The following is a 5,807-nucleotide window of genomic DNA, read 5'->3' as shown; positions in this document are numbered from 1 at the left end:
GATTACAGCCGTGAGCCACTGCACCGGCTGTTAAATTGCAAACGTTCACGAGAATTGCCCCTCTTGTTCTCTTTGTGAGATAGAGATTCTTGTGAATTTGAGTTAATGTTATCTGTGCTTTGTCATCTATTAATGTAAAGTTTCCCAGGAAGTATTATTTGACCAGAGTCATTGTGAAACACACATTAGGAATTAGTATTATGTCCTTTCAAAATAACCTCCAACATAATCTGTACTTTTGATTACTTTCCTTAGTGGATACATTTTCTTACTTGATAAATTGTAGTTCTGGGTATAATATTGAGTTGAAGCTGCAATGTTTAGCTTCTTTTCGGATTATCTATGTATTTCTAAAGCATAGAAATATTTATCATATTTCTTTATCAATACAGAAAAAAATTATTGCCAGCTTGACTCTGCTGGTGCATAGTTTGACAACCTGTTTTTCATTTCATTTAGATTTTAGAAAAATCTGGAAGACAGGCGTCCTGGCAGTTGGGATTATTTACCTCTAGGACATTTTCCAGCTAAAAGGAGGAGTGATTCTTTTGACCGCTGTAAGGTAAAAGGGGTTCAAAAGTTGGAGTCCGGGTCTCACTAAGGGAAATATCCTATTAGCACCCACCCCATACACTTTTACGTAAATGATAGTACCCCAACTGTAGGGTGAACTCAAACAAAAAAAGCAGCCCCTCCTCACACTACAGCCAGCTTCCAGTGATCGGGGTAACCCATAGAAGTCTAGTCTCTGAAATCAGATTGAGGCTGCCCAAGAGGACAGGGCTCAAAGGGACCTGATCAAAACACATGAAGATATTTTCTGGGGAGAGGTATCTTCTAGGGCTCAAATTACGTGAACAACCTTTCAAATAAGATGTCCACCACACACTCCTATTTACCCAAGCACATGAGGTGAAAGACAACATGAAGACCAAAAGAAACCATAAGTAATAGACCTAGATCTGTTGGGGGTTTTGGATATTGGAACTAACAGATCTAGATATTAAAATAACTATACTTACTATAGCCAAGTAAGCAAATCTAAAATAGAAAATTCAGTAGAAAACTGAAAACTGTACAGAAATAACATAGATGATTTTAAAAAGAAATACCCAGAAATACTCGAACTTTAAAAAGTGTAATAACTGAAACTAAGAATTCAGTGGGTGAGTTTGACATCAGATTTGAAGGAGAATTACTATAAGAGAGGACAGAAAAAAAAAACTGAATGAAGCGTGGAGAGACAAACAGATAAAAATTACATAAGAGAGAATGATAAACCCAGAGGATGTGGTGAAGGAAGAAAAACTAACATGCATTTCACTTGAGTTCCAGAAAAAAAAGGAAAGAGCAAGTGGGTCAGAATAAGCATTTGAAGAGTTTATAGATGAAAAATTTCCAAACTGACTAAAAACGTCATAGCCCAGACCCTCTACAAAGCAGAACTTGAGGCAAAAGCTTACAGGTACACTTTACTGGGAAGTGTAATCCCACAAGCACAAGAGTGGGGTAAAACTGATGTGAGATAGGGGAGGACGTAGTACAGATGTAGAGTGTGTTATACTAATGTGGGCGAACACTCATTGCAAACCTATTACCTCGTCTTACAACCCATCATCAGAAAAGGTACACGAGCAACTGTTACTTCAACAATCTGGTTCTGAGGAGGGAGGGAGAGAAAACTATCCAGAAGTTTTCCTCTCCCGTCGGGTAGAGCCCACTACGTGGCGTGATACCTCCCACACTTCAAGGTCGTGTATATGTGAGCACTGAGTGGGTACCATGGTATGCATCTCATGCCTCAGCCCACTGGGAAAGCCCCAGGGCAGGACATGAACGTACATGGCAAGTGTGTGAGATAAGCCACTGGCAGGTTGTACTCGCATGTGACAAGGATCGGGGAACAGCCACCACAGAGGGCAGATATGAATCTGTGGCAACAAGGCTAGTGCATGGATCAGGGGTGACATAAGAAGTAAATCTTGTACAGACATCAGTCCAACCAATTCCAGAAGCCCTACAAACCCAAAGTAGGATAGGAAAAGATTTTCACCTAGGCACATTGGAGTAAAACAGCTGAAAATCCAAGAAAGACAGAAACTTAAAAAAATATATATTATTACTAGACTCTTAAGTTCTGGGGTACATGTGCAGAACGTGCAGGTTTTTTACACAGGTATACACGTGCCATGGTTGTTTGCTACATCCATCACCCCGTCATCTACATTAGGTATTTCTCTTAATGCTATCCCTCCCCTATCTCCTACCCCCCGACCCCCTAACAGTCCCTGGTGTGTGATGTTCCCCCCCACCCTGGGTCCATGTGTTCTCATTGTTCAACTCCCACTTATGAGTGAGAACATGCAGTGTTTGGTTTTCTGTTCTTGTGTTAGTTTGCTGAGAATGATGGTTTCCAGCTTTATCCATGACCCTGCAAAGGATGTGAACTCACCCTTTTTTATGGCTGTGTAGTATTCCGTGGTATATATGTGCCACATTTTCTTTATCCAGTCTGTCACTGATGGGCATTTGGGTTGCTGCAGCAGCTCAATGTCTGCCCAAATGGCTGCCCAGTTTTGTGTTGAAAACCTGGCAGTGTAGGTATCAGAGGGAATCTCCTGGTCTGCGGGCTGTGAAGACCCTGGGAAAAGTGCAGTATCTGGGACAGAGTGCAGGGTACAGTCCTTAATGGCTTCCCTTGGCTAGGAGAGGATGTTTTCTGACCCCTTGCACTTCTCAGGTGAGGTGGCACGCCACCCTGCTTTGGCTCACCCTCCTGGGCTGCACCCACTGTCCAACCAGTCTCAATGAGATGTGCCAGATACCTCACTCGGAAATGCAGAAATCACTCACCTTCTTCATCAATCTTGCTGCGAGCTGCATGCTGGAGCTGTTCCTATTCAGCCATCTTGGAAACTTTTTTTTTTTTTTTTTGAGACGGAGTTTCACTCTTATCAGGCCAGAGTGCAGTGGTGTGATCTCAGCTCACTGCAAACTCCACCTCCCAGGTTCAAGCAATTCTCCTACCTCAGCCTCCCAAGTAGCTGGGATAACTGGTGCCCACCACCACGCACAGCTAATTTTTGTATTTTTAATTTTTAGTAGAGGCAGGGTTTCACCATGTTGGCCAGGCTGGTCTTGAACTCTTGACCTCAGGTGATCCACCTGGCTCGGTCCCACAATGTGCTGGGATTGCTGGGATTACAGGCATGAGCCACGGCACAGGGTAGAAAGACAGAAACTCTTTTTTTTTTTTTTTTTTTGAGACAGAGTCTCCCTCTGTTGCCCAGGCTGGGGTACAATGGCGCACTCTTGGCTCACCGCAACCTCTGCCTCCTTGATTCAAGCAATTCTCCCGCTTCAGCCTCCCAAGTAGCTGGGATTACAGGTGCACACACCTGTAATTCTGTATTTTTAGTAGAGATGGGGTTTCACCATGTTGGTCAGGCTGGTCTCGAACTCCTGATCTCGTGATCCGCCTGCCTTGTTCTCCCAAAGTGCTGAGATTACAGACCTGAACCACTGAGCCTGGTTCAGAAACTCTTAAAGAGCAGCCAGGGAAAGAGAGCAGGGCAGAGGAGGAGTGCTCAGCCATGCACAGTATGTGTGGTAGGGGAATTCTAGTGGAGGTCAGAATGGAAGCAGTTGTGAGAGGGTCCAGCAGAAGAAAACATGGCTGGCAAGGTGTTTGAGTTCATTAGCAAGTTTGGCCTGGCCTTAGCTGTTGCAGGCAGGAGATGTGGTTAACTCTGCCTTACATGCTGTGGATGCTGGGCACAGAGCTGTCATCTTTGACTGGTTTGTGGAGGACAGGACATTGTGGTAGGGGAAGGGACTCACTTTCTCACCCCATGGGTACAGAAACCAATTATCTTTGGTGTTCTCAACCACCTAATACGCCAGTCATCACTGGTAGCAAAGATTTACAGAATGTCAACATCACACTGCGTATCCTCTTCCGGCCAGTAGCTAGCCAGCTTCCTCCAATCTTCACCAGCAACTGCGAGGACTGTGATGAGCGTGTGCTGCCATCCATCACCACTGAGATTCTCAAGTCAGTGGTGGCTCGCTTTGATGCTAGAGAACTAATTGCCCAGAGAGAGCTGGTCTCTAGGCAGGTGGGCGACGACCTTACTGAGCGAGCAGCCACCTTTGGGCTCATCCCAGACCACGTGTCCTTGACACATCTGACCTTGGGAAGGAGTTCACAGAAGTGATGGAAGTGAAATACGTGGCTCATCAGGAAGCAGAGAGGGCCAGATTTGTGGTGGAAAAGGCTGAGCAGAAGAAAAAGGCGGCCATCCTGTCTGCCGAGGGTGACTCCAAGGCCGCCAAGTTGATCGCCAGCTCACTGGCCATCGCAGGGGACTGCCTGCTGGAGCTGCGCAAGCTGGAAGCTACTGAGGACATCGTGTACCAGCTCTCAGCTCTCGGAGCATCACCTGCCTGCTGGTGGGGCAGTCCGTGCTCCTCCAGCTGCCCCAGTGAGGGTCCACCCTGCCTGCACCTCCGAGGGATGATTCTTAGTACTGCCTGCCTTCTGCCCCTACCCCAGAAATCACTGTGAAATTTCATGATTGGCTTAAAGTGAAGGAAATAAAGGTAAAATCACTTCAGATCTCTAGTTTATTTTTAGAAAAAAAAGCAGCCAGAGGAAAAAAAGACACCATCTTAAAAGGAACAGCAACTGAAATAATAGCTTACTTCTCAGTAGAAGCAATGGAATCCAGAAGACAATAATGTGACTTTTTTTTTTTTTTTTTGAGATGGAGTCTTGCTCTGCCACCCATGCTAGAGCTCAGTGTCAAGATCTTAGCTCACTGCAACCTCTGCCTCCTGGGTTCAAGCGATTCTCCTGACAGCCTCCTGAGTAGCTGGAATTACAGGCGCCCACCACTGCAGCCGGCTAATTTTTGTATTTTTAGTAGAGACAGGGTTTCACCATCTTGGCCAGGATGGTCTCGAACTCCTGACCTCGTGATCCACCCCCCTCGGCCTCCCCTCCCAAAGTGCTGGGATTACAGGCGTGAGCCGCTGCGCCTGGCCTAACATGACATTTTCAATGTGCTGAAGGAGAATAGCTGCCATAGTGGCTTAGCAAACATCTACAAATGGTGAAAATGCTCTTCAGGAATGAAGTAGAAATAAAGATTTTTTTCAAGATAGAGTGAGAATTCATCCCCAGCAAGCCTATACTACAAGTATTAAAAGGTATTCAGGTAAAAGGAAAATGAGCCCATGCAGAAGGTCAGAAATAGAGGAAGGAATACAAAGCAATAAAGATAGTAATTATGCTAGGGTCTTCATTCATTTGTGCTGCTATAACAGAATATCTCAGACTGGGTAATTTATAAAGAACAGAAATTTATTTCCTCACATTTCTGGAAGCTGAGAAGTTCAAGATCAAGGAGAGAGCCTTCTTGCTGAGCCCTCACATGGCAGAAGGCAGAAGGGCAAGAGAGAGTGGACCTACTCCAGCAAACCCATTAATCCATTCGCCTACCCTCTTCCCCAAAAGCCCCACCTCTCAAGACTGTTGAATTGGGGATTGAGTTTTCAACACAAATTATCAAGGACATATTAGAGCATAGCAACTAGTAGCTCTAAATAATAGTTAACTATATAAAACAAAAATAATGTCTTGTGCAGTTTAAAATATTTATAGATACAAGACCACAAAAGTATATAATTTGGAGGGAGGTATATGGAGTTACAGGGCTTAAAAACCTCCCACTGGAAGAGGGTAAAAATACCAGTTGACATTAGACTTTGTCAAGACAAAATTCGCATGCTGTAGTCGCTAAGGC

General features: G+C 44.8%; 1 pseudogene; it reads left to right on the top strand.

Moving 5' to 3' along the window:
- Positions 1-3,440: 3,440 nt before the first annotated feature.
- LOC116541837 lies at positions 3,441-4,551 on the top strand (annotated as a pseudogene).
- The last annotated feature ends 1,256 nt before the right edge of the window (positions 4,552-5,807 follow it).

Source organism: Sapajus apella, unplaced genomic scaffold (genome assembly GCF_009761245.1).
Source record: "Sapajus apella isolate SASKATOON/1434 unplaced genomic scaffold, GSC_monkey_1.0 scaffold157, whole genome shotgun sequence".
NCBI classification, from domain to species: domain Eukaryota; kingdom Metazoa; phylum Chordata; class Mammalia; order Primates; family Cebidae; genus Sapajus; species Sapajus apella.
Note: the sequence above shows the minus strand (reverse complement) of the source record. Positions and strands in the feature narration are given on the sequence as shown.